This window comes from Amblyomma mixtum, chromosome 2 (assembly GCF_055824585.1).
Source record: "Amblyomma mixtum isolate Tamu chromosome 2, ASM5582458v1, whole genome shotgun sequence".
NCBI classification, from domain to species: domain Eukaryota; kingdom Metazoa; phylum Arthropoda; class Arachnida; order Ixodida; family Ixodidae; genus Amblyomma; species Amblyomma mixtum.
In genome coordinates, this window is record NC_143013.1 from 63505842 (window position 1) to 63521353 (window position 15512).

The following is a 15512-nucleotide window of genomic DNA, read 5'->3' on the forward strand; positions in this document are numbered from 1 at the left end:
ATACGCGGAAAGCTTACAAGAAGGTTAGGCCCTAGCGTCCAATGGTGGCCATCAGGGTGGTTCCTGGTATCGTGTTCTCCCCGCCTTTTCGGTCGGGTTTTGCACGTTGTTCGGCGGCTGCCGGCATGGTTCACTGGAACAAATTATTCGCTTTGTCGCTTTGGGGACCGTAGACGAAGACACGTACAAACTGCGAAAACGAAGTGCCCACAGTAATGGTTAACTGGCTATCGAAGCAGCACTTACCACCAATTCGTTCTGCACTGTTTAGTTCACACGCTTCTACTGCAAAATTACAAGACATCAACATGACGAAAGCCGGCGCTGTGGCCGCTGGGCCCAAAAGACGCTGGTTCGATCCCGCGGCGATCACGTTTCCACGGAGGCGGCATGCTAGAGGCCCATGTGCTGTGCGATGTCAGTGCACGTTAAAGAACCTCAGGCGATTAAAACCTTCGGAGACATTAACTAAGGCATAGCCCATATCGTGAACATGAAGACAGGAGGGACTCCGACTTATAACTTTGTTTAATGAAGGTACAGTCGGGGACAAAAGTCTCCGGACCACGTGTTCCTCTAACGAAGCCGATAGCTTTGCTAATAGGCGGCGGCTGGGGACCACCCTTGTGGAGGCAAAAGTTAAATTTTTGTTCTTTCATCTCCACAAGTGCGGTCTCCAGCTGCTGTCTGATAGTAGAGCTATAAGCTTTGTTTGAGGAACACGTGGTCCGGAGACTTTTGTCCCCGACTGTACCTTTATATTTCTATATCGATCGGCACACTGCTGTAGGTACCGAGGAAGGCCACAGCAAGGACACGTGGACAAGACATCCGAAAGATACCACGCACGCTTTTTTTTTTACTGGACGTTTTGTTTCATAAACGTTCATGAAACAAAACGTCCAGTATAAAAAAAAAAGTCTGTGTGGTTGCTGCGGGCTTCTGCGGTACCTGCAGCAGCGTGCACCCTCCTCTTGCGCTTCGCTTTTTTTTTACCCAAACAACTTATATGGTTCCAAAATTTCCTTGGCCCACCTTTAGCTGCGCGATCAGGGGATTACTTTATTTTACTCTGGACGAGGACCTATACAAGCAGTTTCTATCATCGATAAGATTCCCATTTTCGGTCTATTCCTTCCTCTCTGTTTCCCTGAAGCCACCCGTAGTTGTTCAATGACCTCCTTAAATTCCTTATTGCGTCAGCCTCGTGGTTTCCTCTTTCCTTCCCAGCGGTTTGTAACTTTGCTTGTTCCATTTCCATACTGCTCAGTAGTTCTAATTACAATCCCACTTTTCCATGGGGCGTTAATCTTATGCTTTCTCAACGCCTGCTGCTATTAGCGCTATTTGTTGGACGTTGAATTTTGCTTTCGTTTTTTTGTGTTTTATACATTTCTCTTTTGATCAGGGCACGCATATGCAGAATAATACATCTATGATCACATCCTAGGCTATACTCTCCCTCCTCGTCTATTTACATTTTGGCAAGCTTGCTGTACAGGGTGTTTCACGTAACTTGAACCAGTGATTAAAAAAAGTGGTGAATCGGATCTGGGTGCAACCAAGGACATATTGTTTCCCGTCGTGTGGCGCTCCTCAGTGTATCTTTAAAATTCTGTTTAATTAGTTAAGCATCAAATTAAGCAAGTTTCCTAATACTCACTTTAGAGGCACGTGCGTTCTGTTAAGTGTGTAGAGGGGGTTTAGAACGAATCGATTCAGTTTTTTGTAGCAACGTACTTCCTCCTGATCATCATCAGCCTGACTACGCCAACTGCTGGGCAAAGACCTCTCCCGTGTCTCTCTACCTAATAACCCTTTCTTTTTGCCAGCTGCGGCACCCGTATCCCCGCAATCTTCTTAATCTCATCCTCTCACCCAACTTTATGCCCCCCCCCCTCCCCCCCTGCTGTGTTTGGTTTCCTTTGGAATCCGCTCCGTTACCCTGAAAGATCAGTGGTTATCTTGCCTTCGCATTACATTCCCTGAAAATGAAAATTGGTTTTGAGGAAAGGAAATGACGCAGTAATTGTCGCACATATCTCGGTCGACACCCTAACCGCGCCGTAGGGAAAGGGATAAAGGAGGGAGTGAAAAAAGAAAGGGGGTGGTGGTGGTGAAAAGCATTTATTCGGCTATATTGTAAGCAATTTATTCGCCTTCGTCGTCGTCGCCTCTCTGGCTGCGACTTCATTCTCTTTCACCTGAAGATTCCCATCGTCATCGCTTGAGGCTGTTCGCTTGGAAGACGTCTCTGGCGAAAGGGCTAGAATAAACGTCTTACGTGAAGTCTTCCCTTACAATATTTACAGAGAGGTGCTTGCCCCTGAGAGGCCCCCAGTGGGTCTCGCCCCTTGCAATACTTGGCGGACTCCCTCATTCCGGGATCTCGTTGGTCATGACCACTGCGCACGTCCTCCGAACCAGGCCCTGTTGGGCGGATAGTTCCTGGCAGCCGGGCAGGGCCGCCCCCCAGTCCTCGCGGGTAGGGGAAGGGGTGATGGGGGGGAGAGAAGGATTTTTCATGCATGCCCAAACCATGTGGAAGGTGTCGGCCACCTCCTCACAAAATGAGCAGCGGCCTTCCAAAAAGGATTAAAGTGCTTGAGAACCGCCGGACACAGCAGGGTGTTTTTAATGTTTGTAAAGAGCCTGAGGAGAGTTCGTTCGCCAGCTTTACCCAGTCCCTTCATAGGAACCGGGTAGCGCCGGCGTGCGGCACGTTAGTGCTCAGCAAAGTCTTGAGAAGAAATAAGAGGGCTCTGATCTGGGTTAAGGTCCTCCCAAGGAATGCCTGGTGCCCGGTGAGTGAGTGCGCGGGCTACCTCATGGGCGGCTTCGTTACATGGCATGCCTTGGTGGCCGGGGACCCATATGATTGAGCGATGTTGGATCGCCGTCGCGAGTACTATGGTGAAGAATATGGTAGAAGAAAGGAAGAGGGGCCCTCGTGGCGGTGGCGAAAAACATTTATCAACAATTAAACAATTACAGAGATGTGATTGGGGTAGGGCCCTATTGGCACCTTCCCCTCACAATACTAGGTGAAGCCCCTATTCCGTAATCGCATTGGCAAGCAACGCCATCCTCGTCCGTTGAACCGAGGCCTTTTTTGGGTCTTGAGGTCTTGACAGCCGAACAGGACCGCCTCCCAGTCCTCTCTGGTGGGGTTGAGGCGGGGGGGGGGGGGAATAGATGGGCGCTCCCAAACCATGCGGGAGGTGTCAACCACCTCCCCACAGAGCTGGCACGCGCCGTCAAAGGATGTGTTGAAATACTTAAGCCCCGCCGGGCACAGTACAGTGTTAAAGTTTTGATGAGGAGGCGCTCGTCAGCGCGTCCAGTCTCTTATAAGGGGTCGGGTAGTGCCGGTGCTCCTCCTTGTAGTAATCGGTGATTTGTTTGAATGTAAGGGCCAGATTGTCTGATTTGGAGTAGGCTTCCAAGGACAGGGAGATAGCCCGGGGAGAGAGTGCGCGAGCGGCCTGATCGGCCTGTTCGTTTCCCTGGAGTCCCTGGTGACCGTATGCCCAAATCAGGTTGCGTGAAGCTGGATCTTCGCATCGGCAGCTAAATTGCAGTATGCGCCAGGCAAGGGAGGGCCACTGAGCCACCGCGGCTCCGCTTAGGCCCCATTTATTCCTCTTGATTTCATCTACGATGTCGTTTGCCAGTTGCGGCCACCGTATCCCCGCAAGCTTCTTAATCTCATCCGCCCACCTAACTTTCTGCCGCCCCCTGCTACGTTTGCCTTCTCTTGGAATCCACTCCGTTACCCTTAAAGGGCAGCCCGCAAGGGCACCTTGTGTAACGAGGTGTTGGTGCTTGGCGCCACCACGGACCCTTAGTCCCCATACCGAAGCTGTCATCCGTACCCTGGCGATAGGTTGAAAGGTGGAGGGAAGAAACCTTGAACGGTGGCGGTCGAGGAAGTGGTCAATCCTCGGCCGATGGGCTCCTCGTCTGTCTACCAGGCGGGGAGTCCCGGGACCTTCCTCTGTGTATAAGGGTGAATCAGAGGCGACAAAGTATCAGGAACCATTAGTTTATACATGCCGTATGGAAAAATCTGTAAAAAAATCTGATCGACCCCCGAAAAGGGGTCGCACCGATGTGAAGAAACTGAGTCCACAGAAGCCAGAAACGTTTGCGAAGTTTTTTATGCTTCACTCAAACACTAATGTACCGGTAGCCAACCTATCTGCATTTTTCATCGCCAACACCCTAAAAAGTTGTGTAGGCAAAGACTACAAAGCAAAAAAAGCAATGAACCGGAGACCTCCTTGTAGAAATAAACACAAAAGAACAGAGCACCAAACTGATGTCATCACAGAATCTTGGAGAAATGAGCATACAGGTAACCCCGCACCGCACCCAGAACCACTCAAAGGGCGTCATATCTGAATATGAACTCCTACAGAGTACCGATGCGGAAATGGAACAAGAACTAGCCGAACAGGGAGTAATAGCAGCCCGACGAATAACCACCCGGAGAAACAATGCTGAAATCAAGACCAAACATATTGTACTAACTTTCAATAGCACAACTCTGCCTGACTCCATCCATGCCGCATACCTCCATTGTAAAGTCCGCCCATACATACCGAATCCGAGACGATGTTTCAAGTGCCAGCGCTTTGGACACAACATGTTGGCCTGCCGAGGCAAACCCACTTGTGTCACATGCGCAGAAGACTCACATACAGAAGAAAGATGCGAACGCACACCAAAGTGCATCAACTGCAATGGCGCACATGGCGCGTACTCCAGGTCGTGCCCAGTCGGGAAAACAGAAAAACAAATCATAACTTTGAAGACCACAGAAAACCTGTCCTACCTTGAAGCAAAAAAACGCGTCTCTTTCCAACAGAAAGGGACATACTCTGAAGCGGTGACGCGGGGACCGCCGCCGCCTTCAGTTTCTGTCGGCACACAGGTCGATCCGAAGGACCTGGGGTCGACAGCCAAGTCCCCACCACAGAAGTCGGTGACACAGTCCACAGGGCTGAAAATTTCGCGGGAAGACCACGCGATCCTCGCCGGAGGCCCTCAGGCCCCACTTTCAGCAGCGGCATCCTCGGCGACAGACACACAGAACAGCTCTGCTGAACTGGACCTGTTGCCCCACCCCTCTAAGAAGGCAACTGCTGACCCAAGAGACTGCCCCTGGAGCAGAGCATGGTTCACTGGTGCCAACAAAAAAGACGAATGCGAAGGCCACGGGCCATCGCAAACAAGAAACATCCTCCACGTCCACCGTGGAGGAGATGGATGTCAGCGAAAGTCCGCTGACATCTAAAACACACGTATCCGCGGATTCTCCGCGGAAATCCGGCGCCACGAAAGTGGCGATGGATACAACTCCTGGTTCGCCACCGCTGCAGCGGCGGCGAGACTCCCTAGAGAAAAAAGGGAAACCACGAATCACTGCCCCTGAGAATAAGTAACTTTCCCCAATCCCCAACTTATCACAATGGCGTATCTAATACAATGGAACTGTAGAGGTCTACAGAGAAACTACACAGACATAACCGATATGCTCAAAACAATGGCACCTACAGCTGTGTGCCTGCAAGAAACGAGCCTTGGGCCACAGCACACAAACATCTTAAAAAATATATTTTCCGGAAAGACCGAGTACAAGCTAGCCGACTCTCAGGAGGCGTCGCTATCATAACGCAAAGCGATGTCCTTGCAAGAGAGGTATCATTAAAGACGAACTTAGAAGCGGTCGCAGTAAACATCATTAGCCATAAAACAATAACAATATGCTCTGTGTACATACCACCACACAACACAATAGCCACGCATGACCTAGAAGAACTTCTGGAACAGTTGCCAGAGCCATATGTAATAATATGGGATTTTAACGCACACTCCTCATTCTGGGGAAGTGAGCATACTGATTCCAGGGGTCAGCTCATCGAGGATTTTATTCTTTCGAATAACATATGTTTAATGAATACGAGAAAAGCCACGTACTGCTGCCCCAGCTCTGGAAAAATGAGCTGCCTCGATTTAGCATTTGCATCACCATCTGTTTTTAATGATTTTATTTGGGATGTTTTAGATGACCCCCGGGGAAGTGATCACTTACCTACGGTTTTAAAACTAACATCAGCTACATTCATCCTCCTTACGAAGCCACGGCGATGGAAAATTCACCTCGCCGATTGGGCACTTTTCAGAACGAAGGCCACACTAGAAAAAGAATGTGCCGAAACCCTTACTATAGAAGAACTAAATGAAAAATTTGTCACATGCTTAATATCTGCAGCAATAGAAGCCATCCCACAAACGTCTGAAATTTCACGAAAAACACATAAAATTTGGTGGTCAAATGAATGCTCAATGGCTAAAAAGCAGCAAAACAAGGCTTGGGGCAACCTTCGCAGATATCCCACTGCAGGAAACTTGCTCATCTTCAAAAGGGCTAGAGCCAAAGCACGATACATTAGACGCAGCGCAGAAAGGGCATCATGGCAAGAGTACATATCCTCCATAAACAGCTCAATATCATCAAAGAAAATGTGGGAGCAGGTGCGGAAATTCACAGGAAATTTTACTCCATTCACATTTCCAATGCTAACAATACCCGGTACTCAAAAAACATTAGAAGAGCAGGCCAACATATTGGGTGAGCATTTTTCCACAGTTTCAAGAGCATCCAACTACACACACACATTTCAAAAGCACAAAACAATAGTAGAAAAACAAAGCCTGCCCTTTGGAACATGCATACATGAAGACTACAATCAGCTTATTACCATGCAGGAACTAAGCACAGTACTAACATCCGGTAAAATGACAGCACCAGACCCAGACAATATACATTATGCCATGCTTGCTCACCTCTCTGAGGCTGCCATAGAGGCTCTCCTAAAATTTTTCAATAAAATACGGATGACTGGAGAAATCCCCCAAGCATGGAAAGAACCAATCATAGTACCCTTTCTAAAACCTGGCAAACCACAAAGTAGTCCCACCAGTTACAGGCCAATAGCACTCACTAGCTGCATAGCAAAATCATTCGAAAGCATTCTAAACATCAGACTAACCTTCATACTTCAGTCCCAGCAACTTTTAGATATACACCAGTGCGGTTTTAAAAAGACATGTTCCACAACCGATCACCTTGTACGCTTTGAGAACACAGTCCGGGAAGCGTTCATCCACAGCCAACACTGTATCGGAGTCTTCTTTGATCTGGAGAAGGCTTACGATACCACGTGGAGGTTAGGTATCCTCCGTGACCTAGCGGACCTAGGTATCCGCGGCAGGATGCTGAGCTGTTTGAGCGACTTCCTGACCAATCGAACGTTCAGAGTCCGCCTAGGCGCAACCTTCTCCAAGACTTTTATCCAAGAAACTGGAGTGCCCCAAGGGTGCATCCTCAGCACGACCTTATTTGTCATCAAAATGAACTCCATAGGAAAAGTAATCCCAAAATCGATAACGTACTCAGTTTACGTAGACGACCTCCAAATAGCATGCACGTCTTCCAGCATACCTACCTGTGAGCGGCAAATACAAATAACAATAAATAAACTGGCTACCTGGGCAGATAGAAACGGATTTAGATTTTCCCCTCAGAAAACAGTAGCGGTTCTGTTCTCTTTGAGACGAGGACTACAGGCCGACCCCACACTATATTTAAACCAAACCCCACTACCTGTCAAACAAGAGCATAAATTCCTAGGGATAACTTTCGATAAAAAGCTCACTTTCTTGCCACATATAAACAGCTTAAAGAAAAAAGCTTCCCTGGCCCTCAATGTGCTGAAAATACTATCAAGAAAACGCTGGGGGTCTGATAGAGCTTCCCTGTTACATATATATCGTTCTCTGGTTCGCTCTAAGTTAGACTATGGGTCCATAGTATATGGCTCAGCAAGACCGTCCTACATAAAACGACTGGATCCTGTCCACAATCTTGGTTTAAGGTTGTCTTCCGGTGCTTACAGAACTTCACCAATAGCAAGTCTGTATGTGGAAACTAATGAACCTTTCTTAGAAGATCGAAGAACAGCACTAACTTGTACATACATCCTCAAAATCCTTTCTCAGCCCAAACATCTCTGTTACCCAATTGTCACGAAATGCCCATCCCGAATACTCTTCAACAACAAGCCCCATGCGATTAAGCCGTTGCTCTTGCGCTTCGAAGAAAAATGTCAAACTCTGAACATACTAAACGAAATCAAAAATATTGCCCCAAGACACGAAGCGCTACCACCGTGGTACACTCTCCCCATAGTGTGTGACGTCACACTAACACGCCTCAGGAAAACCTGTACACCACACGACCATATAATACAAGAATATCTAGCACTACAAGAAAAATACAGAAATTACACGTCATTTTATACTGACGGGTCAAAAACTCATGCTCATGTAGGAAGCGCAGTAATACAAGGAGAAAATAAAAATGCAGTACTACTGCCGTCTTGTGCTACAGTTTTCACCGCTGAGTGTTATGCCATTTGTGTTGCGGTACAGAAAATAACAAATGAAAGCATCAAAAACAGCATCATTTATACAGATTCACTGAGCGTTCTTACAGCATTAAAATCCAAAAATGCCACGGAGCCACTGATAGGAAGCATCATACACAACATAGTAAAGATCACAACACAAAAACATGTTATAAAATTCTGCTGGGTTCCCAGTCACGTTGGCATTAGGGATAATGAGAGAGCCGACATGTGTGCTGCACAAGCACCATGGAAATAAAACATGTGAATTTGCCTCCTAGGGATTACATGAAGTTAGTACGTAGCAAACTAAGAGCCAAATGGCAAGCCTCTTGGGAAAATGAAGGAAACAACAAGCTGCATACTGTAAAGCCCATTTTAAAAGAATGGAAATCATGCCGCCATAAAGAGCGTTTTATCGAAGTAATTTTATGTCGTTTACGCATAGATCACACACACATCACCCATAACTTCTTATTAACAAAAAAAGACAGACCTCTGTGTGAAATGTGTGGTGAGGAGCTCACAGTAAATCACATTTTAATTTCTTGTTCGCATCTCGAAGTACTTAGAAATAAGTTTTTTACGGCATTTTACAATGAACACATTCCATTTCATCCCGCATTGCTTTTAGGCGAGCAAACACTTGTCGAGTTTTCACTTGTTTGTAAGTTTCTAAAGAAAGCCAATGTTTTAAATCTATTATAATGTAACCTCTGTACACTTGACATAACATCATCTAACCTTGTGTTTGGCGCATGATAGCCATAGTTGCTTATGCGCCATAAAACCCTATATAACGTAACGTAAGCTTAAAGGGCAGCTGCACCACTTTTTGAGAATTTCGCGATGTTCAAGGATTCAAATCTATATAGGCTGTAGGTAAAGCATGCCAAGTTTTTTTGCACTAGCATTTAAAATGGTCATGTAATCGACGATTGAATTTTGCGCTTCTCCTCAAAGCACCAAAGGAGTGCGGGGAAGTTTAGCGTGACGTCACAGAAGGTATGATTTCAAGTTACCGCTGCCGTCAGCCACACACTAGCGTTCCTTGTTGAATGCTGCCTAACAATGTTCGGAGGGCATTGCCTTTGGCGACGTTGGTTTTTTCCTTCAAATTGGGCGTGTATGCATTGAAAATGTACCGATACCTTCGATGACGTCATCATGCCCCCCCTTGGCGTTGTGCTCTGCGGAGAAGCCCGAAGGCCGTCGCGATTTTAATCGGCGATTACTTCACCATTTCAAATGCTAGCCCAAAAGGACTACGCATGCTTTACCTGCAAGTTTCACACATCCGACCCATTTAAGCTCATCGATTTCTGAAACCAATGCAGTTGCCCTTTAACGACAACCGGTTATTTTGCTTTCGTATTACATGCCGTGCCGAAGGCCATTTTCTCCTCTTGATTTCGACTGGGATGTACTTAACCAGCGTTTGTTCTTTCACAAACTCCGCCCGCTTCCGATATCTTAACGTTACACCTATGATTTTTCTTTCCATAGCTCGATTCGTCGTCCTTAGCTTAAGCTGAACCCTTTTCGTTAGCCTCCATGTTTCTGCCTCATAGGTGAGTACCTGTAATATACGTCCGTTGTATACTTTTCTCTTGAGGGATATTGGTAAACTACCATTCATGATATCTGAGAGAGCCTGTCATATGCGGTCCACCCCATTCTTATTCTTTCAGTTAATTCATTTCATTTATTGTTTTCTTAAACGCCTGAAGGCATTACATAAGGGGGGACGTATTGTTGAAACGGCGTAAGGCGATGTGAACATGCATAACAAACAGGAAATCAAACGTGCACACTCACATGGCAAGGGCTCCAACTATGACAGGATTCGACAACAGGTGATACACCACTCTTGAAAGACAGATTAAACAATATTTGCTGCAAAGTGCGCTTATGCGACCAGGATCTGTATGAGATGAATTTTTATTTTCTCCCGGAATGTTTTGTGATCAGTGCATGAAACGATGTCGTTAGGCTGTGAATTCGAGTGTTCTCGCGTTGGCAAAGAATGGGTTGTTGTAAGCATTCGTGCGGGCACCCTATGCGTGCTATCGGGTTTCCGTGACTGAGCCGTAAGGACGTTCGTAGTGACGTGGTTAATAGAGTGTGTCGTGTTCTCGTGCTATGACAAATGTATTGAGTAATCATAGGCGGGAAACGACAGGGCGTGACTCGGAGGGACTGCTTGAGGGCGGTGACGCTGGTTTCTCTTGAGTAACATGAAGTAATGAACCGAGCTGCACGATTTTGTATCGATTCCAAATCGACGGTGAGATATGATTGCCATGGGTGCCAGATGGATGATGCACACTATAATTTTGGCCGTACAAATGTTTCGTACGCCAGCTGTTTTATGTTAGGGATGCAGATTTCAGATTACTTCTCTGGCAGCCAAGTGTGAGTGTAGTATCGGAGCAAATAGTTGTAATGTGGGTGACCCATGAAAATGATGGTGCGAGATGTACACCTAGGTGATTATAAGATATTGCAGCCGTGATCGGCACTGATGAGATACTGTTAGTGTGCACATGCGATATGGTGGGTTTGTGAGTGAAGGAAAATGATGTGCATTCAGATAGATGTAATGGCGCTCGCCATTTTTCGCACCATGATGCAATAACGTCAAGGTCCTGTTGCAAAACAAGGTTATCAGTCGGGATATTTATTGCATTATAAATGGCGAATCATGCGCGAAGACTCGTAATTTGCATTGAATGTTAGAGGGTAGGTCGTTAATGTATATTAAGAAAAGTAATGGTGATAGGCCGGCCCCTTGAGGGACACGTGATGTTACATCTCGTAAGGGTGACTACAGGTTTTCTTACTGAATTTGATCCTAGTGCCAGTGGAAATAATCTACGCGCTGACTGATATAATCTGCGTGCCATGAATTTAATCTGAGTGCAAAACACTTAATCCACGCGCCAGCGTATTTAATCCAAGCGCCAACTCAAACAATGCGAGCGCCAACCAATTTAATCCCAGTGCCAACGCAAATAATACGTGCGCCAGCTGTTTTAATCCAGGTGCCAACCAATTTAATCCACACTCGAAAAACGAATGCTGTAGAAGACTCCAAAGCATAGAACACGAATACCAGGAATAAAGATTAGATAATTTTTCAAACTATGCGATGCCTAAGCGAAGTGTACACATATTGCATAGCTTTCATCAATATTATAACCAACACTACTTTGATACACGTGTTTTAAAGCGCCGTTTAAAGCGCACAATATCAGCATTAAAAAGCTGCATAGGGGCTCAGTGCTATGGCTTACTGGCTCTTTATTACGACCATAGAACGGAGGAGGGCACAAATGCACACACTGTTTATAATGTAACATTGAATCCACTGTCTTCAATAAAAGATGCGATTATTTTGTCAGATAGTCAAAGAAAGTGTTAATAAACCGTACTTTAGATTAGCCCTACGTAGTTTCGTGTGAAAAAAAGGTACACAGCCAATGATGGAAAGTTCCAAAGCAAAAGGCAAGTTTTGCGCCTCCATTTCTTGTGGATTGTCGTCTGCTTTTGCAAAATATGCTAGGACAACAGAAAAAGACATAGATATGTGCACTCGTTATAGAAATCTGTGAACTTTCTTTTTCAAGAAAGAAGATTTATTTCTCAGGCACGTAAAAAAGCATTGTTAAAAACACAGAAGAAAAGGAAGTTTCAAAGCAGACGGCTTTGTGTGTGCCGCATTGTGGCTGCATTTGCACAACGGAGTAGAGCCGGACGGTGGTGGTACGCACTCGTATACTATAAGCAGGTGATAGTGTACCACTTTTCTTACATCTCGCATGGACATTAACGCGCAGTATTTTCTTCCATGGAAGCCGATGAGCCGTGCTCTTAGGTCCTAATTGGACACCGAAAACGAGGACCGCCATTCAAGCTCCCAGATGCACCAAGAAGAAAGAACAGCAAAGTCTCTGAACATGACAGGGCCAGAATTCTCGATGTGTCAAGGCGTGGAGGAGATGTGAAAAAAAAATGGCAGACACGCTGGGCATCAATTTAAAGACAGCAAGATCAATTGCAGCTACCGATAGAGAGGTGTTGAAGAAAGGCGGAACGTCGAAGAAATTCGGAAATGAGGTTGTAGCGGCTCTCAAAATTATTGTGGACAACAACCCTACTTTCACTCTAAAGCAAATAAAGCAGGCGGCGGAAGAAGAATTGCCCGGAATTGCCATCAGCACAAGTAGCATCGATCGCCTACTGGATGCGCACGGCTACTCTATGAAGTTGGTGACTCAGAGGCCGATCGACCGCAACAGAGATGACGTGAAACGCACCCGCAAAGCATATGTGCAGTGGCTGCAGTGTGAAGGACCCCGCTTGTGCAGGTTTTACGTTGATGAGACCAACTATAACATATGGTATTCAAGGAGCTTCGGCCGTGCGATTAAGGGGCAACCTGCGGTGCAGACGACGACTGGCACCAGAGGCGCAAACCTTAACATTATCGCCTGTATGTCAGCAAACGGTGTCATACATTGGACGGCTGTCGACAAGGTTCACTGGGTCGTGTTTAAGGAATTTTTGAGCGATATATCAGCCCGTGTCGAAAGTGAAGAGCCTGGTTCAGAAGCCGTTTCTATTTTTGATAATGCTCCCGCTCACAGCCAAGCGGAACAGGCAATCCTGGCCAGTCAGCTGCACTCAATCAAGAGGTTGCCTCCTTACAGCCCATTTTTTAACCCTATAGAGGAAGTGTTTTCGAAGTTCAAGTCTGAAGTCAAAGCTTTCCTCAGCGAGCGGAGAGACTTGGCGCTCACCACTCCGCCCGGACTGACTAAAAGGGAGCATCGGCGCAGTTTATTGCTCGACGCTGCTCCACACTGTATGCAGCAAGTACAGCGAGTAGAATGCGCTGCTTTCGACCGCCATAACTTTTCTTTTATACCAGCAGCTTTGCGTGAAGATGACATGTAAAATGTGAGATCACACTTTGCGCCACCTAATGTCCTACAGAAAATAAAACTGCATTTCAAAGACGGCCCCTTCTGTGCTTGTATAAACCTAGATTGTTAACACCGCTATAAGGCAGCCGCCAGTAGCTATTCTTGACCTAGGCTGTAAGCTCCGGTGTAGCTTCTCTCACTTTCCGTTCTAAAACTAAATAAACCTTGAAGTGAAGAACCGTTCCTCCGGTTCTGTGACTCGTTCCACCTAGAAGAACTCTGCATTACACTGCTACCTTTGTTTCTGCTAGTGGTGTTCAATCTTTATCACAGCCTCCCGAAAAAATTTTGAACCGGTTGCATGAAAACAGTATAAAGGCCGGAATTGTAACTAGCATGCAGATTCAGCGCATAAGACAACCCATAATCAGCAGTGCTTACCCAACTAATTAATACACGACAGTCACAAGCCTCAAGAGTTGCATAAAATACTGAGGTTTAACAGCTGCTAATGGCTCTTTGATGTTGCAAGGTATGCGAAGAAAACGAAATAGTGCATGAGAATGTGACTCACAGGCTTGCATGGTCTCAGAAATTATCTTAACTTCGCTTTATTTATTCTCTGTTCGCATTTATTCGCATGCGGATTAAATTGGTTGGCACCTGGATTAAAACAGCTGGCGCTTGTATTATTTGCGTTGGCACTGGGATTAAATTGGTTGGCGCTGGATTTGTTCGAGTTGGCGCTTGGATTAAATACGCTGGCGCTTATATTAAGTGCATGACACTGAGATTAAATTACATAGCAGGCAGATTATATCTGTCGGCGCTCAGATTATTTCTGCTGGCACTAGGATTAAATTCAGTGGGAAAACCTGTAGATGTCATTTGCGGATTTGAACTTCGAGCGCTCTTTTAAAAAAAATGTTCAAGCCAGCATAATTAGATTGGTAGGAATCCCGAGGCACGAAAGTTTCGCAAACAGACGATGATGAGATACGCATTCGAATGCCTTTGAAAAAGTCTAAAAAGATTGCATCTGTCTGGAGGTTATGGTCCATGTCCTTAAGTATGTGTTGGGTGAACACGGCCAGCTGTGTTTCACGTGAAAGCGATTTCCTGAAGCTATACTGATGCGGATAAAAGAGGTTAATTGAATCTAGGTGGGACATTGAGTTTGATGCTATAATGTTCCCTAGAAGTTTAGAATTTATGCTAGTAGGGGATATTATATGATAGCTGGGCATGCGCAATCACCTGTTTTGAAGATGGGAGCAATTTGGGCTATCGTACGATCATCAGGAATACTTCCCGTGTGGAATGATGGGGTAGATATTAAACGTCTAATCTAATCTAATAAATCTAATCGAGCCGATTAGATTTATGTCTATAGGGTAGAGGATACACCAGAATTTGATGGGATTTGTTCTGAGAATAGATATAACAAGCCAGGAGATAAACATTTGTCTTCCCTTTCATGATCCGAAATAGCGGTCACTACGTGCCCTAGGTAGACGTATTGCCTTACCAGATTTCTTCCCTCCTTACACATTTCTTTCCTCCTTTATTACTTCTATTTCGGCGAGGTTCGGGTGTCTATCGAGGCGTCAGGAAGTTAGAGCGGCATTTCCGTTCCTCAAAAACGAATGTTTTTATGCTGCGGAAAAGGTAACACTGGAAACTAGGCAGTTTTTTCGTGTAAGCTGGCCCTTGAGTCCGTGAAGTGTGCTGGGAAATCCGCGAGCGGCAGAAGGCCGAGTGTGCACTTGAGCACAAATCCGCTAATGGCAATCAGCTTTCGCAGATTAATGCGCTAAGCCGGCAAGCTTAGCGCGAGGAACCTTTCAATCGAAAGCCTTACTAGCTCAATTACGATAAAAACGGGCGGCGCATATTTTTTTATTCAGTTCCGATACTCCCATGGCCCACAGGGCATTATTGATTTGAGCGATACATAGAAACAAAAAATTCATTGGTTACAGGAGGGCACAACGCATACAGCAAAAAAAAAACCGCTACTGTGACACAATGAAAGATAATCAAGAGGAAGAAATGGGCTTGGGCAGGGCATGTAATGCGAAGGCAAGATAACCGCTGGTTCTTAAGGGTA

The 15512-nt window shown here is 46.0% G+C and overlaps 1 long non-coding RNA gene across 1 annotated transcript in view; it reads right to left on the reverse strand.

Moving 5' to 3' along the window:
• Nucleotides 1-3909: 3909 nt before the first annotated feature.
• LOC149359537 (uncharacterized) overlaps nt 3910-15512 on the reverse strand; it is a 67589-nt gene continuing 55986 nt past the window's right edge. The window contains exon 4 of the long non-coding RNA XR_016288785.1: nt 3910-3997. This is a non-coding gene — a long non-coding RNA (uncharacterized LOC149359537). The remainder of the gene's footprint in view (nt 3998-15512) is intronic.